This window comes from Phalaenopsis equestris, unplaced genomic scaffold (genome assembly GCF_001263595.1).
Source record: "Phalaenopsis equestris unplaced genomic scaffold, ASM126359v1 Scaffold000287, whole genome shotgun sequence".
Taxonomy (NCBI): Eukaryota; Viridiplantae; Streptophyta; class Magnoliopsida; order Asparagales; family Orchidaceae; genus Phalaenopsis; species Phalaenopsis equestris.
This window is the reverse complement of record NW_018164729.1, coordinates 882569-885393: the sequence shown is the minus strand read 5'-3', so window position 1 is coordinate 885393 and position 2825 is coordinate 882569.

Genomic DNA, 2825 nt, shown 5'->3' with positions numbered 1-2825 from the left:
CAAAAGTTGCCCCCCCCCCCCCAATCTGTCGTCGACTACCGTCGATCACCGACGACCACCGCCGACTTCAGACGACCACTGTCGACCGTCGTCTACTACTGCCGACCGTCGTCTACTACTGCCGACCGTCGTCGACCATTGCCGACCGTCGTCAACCTCCACCTACCGTCATCAATCACCACTAACTAGACGTTGACAGTCGGCATTGTAATCTGAAAAATATAGTTACCCTTTCCCGTCTGTGGAACAATGGATTTCTGTAGTCATCAATGAATAGCGGATTTCCGCAACTGGGTCAAACCCCTTGGTTTCTCTCTAACGAGTTTTCCACGTAAAAACTTATGGAGTCATCAGCGCTTGTTTTCTCTTTCATTTGTGTGTGTGTTGAATTTTCGTACAACTCTGAGACGATAGTTTATTACTCTTCCACCGCGAATTTTCTAGCACACATCAGTTTGGCGTCGTTTGTGGGAAACAAAGAACCATTTGACATTGTCTTTAGCTCTGAGATTCATTTCTTGATAATGTGGATCATCCAATTGGCAAAGGAATCTTCTTTGCATCTTGAAGATCATCTCAAAAGCTTTCTTCAATGTAGGGGGCGACCTTCACTGCAATCTTGAAATGTCGTTCACGTCAATGTCCCGGGCATGATTGTAGTTGGGCTATCTTCTCGCATTCTATTCAGACACAAAGTTTGTCACAATTTCTTCCAGGCTGGGAGGCAACCTTCACTGTAATCTAGAAAGGTCGTTCACATCAACGTTCAGAGCACAATTATAGTGAAGTTGTCTTCTCGCATCCCATTCAGACACATTATTTCACAACTTCTTCCAGATTGGGGGGCAACCTTCACTGCAGTATCGGAAGTTCATTCATGTCAACATCCCGGGCTCGACTGTGGTGGGGAAGTCATCACATATTTTATTCAAATTACAAGTCTTCGAGAATCTATTCTAGACTGGGGGCAATCTTCACCGTAAAAAACGCTTCCTCAGCGTTCTCTTATCGTACTGGAGTTCCTCTTCAGCTAGACGAGGAAGTTGATCTCTTCAAGGCTCAATACTTGTGTTGTTTTACAATCTTGTATGGAAAATACCCCCGTTAGGAGAACAAGAGATTCAAAAGCAGCAGCTAACAAGTTGCTAAATATTTTCTTGAGTATGACTGCAACCATATTTCCAAGAAAATATACGGTCCATTGCAACCCTACGTCATAGTCTCGAGAAACAGTCTCGAGAAACACAAAACATCTCTGACACCTCATTCTAGGCTTAATTGATCCCAGGGGGACTCAATTCGACCTCTTCCATTAGAGGCTACAATCGTCAAGCAAAAGCTTCAACATACAGCCTAGAATAAGTCAAAAATCCTTGGTGGATTTTTTTTGATATTTTTCTTTAACCTCTTCTATGACAGGTACGGTCGTTAAGCAAAAGCTTCGACCAACAACCTATGATAGGTCAACCATCCTCAGTAGATTTCATATGACTCTATTCATTACGAGTTAATACCGTCGAGCATCTCCGGTTATACAACTCAGAACTGATCTTACATCCTTATTGGATTCTCTTTTCAGTCATGCCCTTGAAAGTCAAGCTCAAGAGGCAAGACTCAAAGAGAAGCTACATGCCCCTAGAAGACAAGCCCAAGAGGCAAATCTCGATAGGATGCTAGCAGTGGACAGGGTCCTCACTAGAAATACTCCATGAGAGCAAGTGGTTGATAGAGTCTCTACTCGAAGACCTCGGAAGGCAACAAGCCACAGAAGATACGAGTTCAAGCTCCTATAAGGCATAAGTCCGAGAGGACACAACCTCGGAAGGCCTGAACAGCAAAAGCCTCAGAAGCAACGTCAAAAACTTACAACCTCAGAAGCAACGTCAAAAACTGCAACGTCAAAAACTTACAAAGAAATACATTATCATCATCTGTAAATGTTACATCAGATGATTAAAAAAACTACAACATTTCTTCATCACCTTTGAACTACACCGCAATGAGAAAAAAAATCTCGTTGCTTGCCTACAACGTCAAACGAGGACGACTTTTCTCTTTGCCTTAACTCTGCATTGCAACTGGGCACCGCAACTCTGCACCGTAGCTCCACACTATAACTCTTCACCCTCACTCGGCACCGCAACTCTTTGCCGCAACTCTGCATTGCAACTCTTCACCACTACGCATAATGGTTTTCTTCTGAAAAATCCTGAATCAGTTGAGGACTCCACCCCTACCTTCTTTCAAGACATTGGACATCCAACGCATCGTGCGACTGCGATGCTTCACCAACACGCCGCCGCGATATACTGCCTCAACGCGTCACTGTAACGCATCGCCCCAACACGTCATCACATAGAGACGCATTGTTGCAATGCGCCACGTCATCACAACAACTACTGCAACACATCGTCACGCAGTCATGTGTCGCCGCAAAACACTGCCGCCACACATCGCCACAACGCAATGTGTCACTGTCACGTGTCGCCACATCGTAACACGTTGTCGTAACGCCTCGTCGCGGCGCAACACGCGCTACAACGTGTCGCGCTACAACGTGTCGCCCCACCGCAACACGCCACCGCCATACGTTGCCCCGCCGTGTCGCGCTGCCACAATGCACCACTATGTCACGCAGAAGCAGCAGGTTGCCATGCCGCAACGAGTTGTCACACTACTGCAACACATCGTCACGCAGTCATGTGTCGCTGCGACACACTGCTGCAACACATCGTCGCAGCGCAACGTGTCGCTGCCACGTGTCGTCACATCGCAACACGTTGTCGTAACGCCTCGTCGCAGCGCAACACGTCGCTACAACGCGG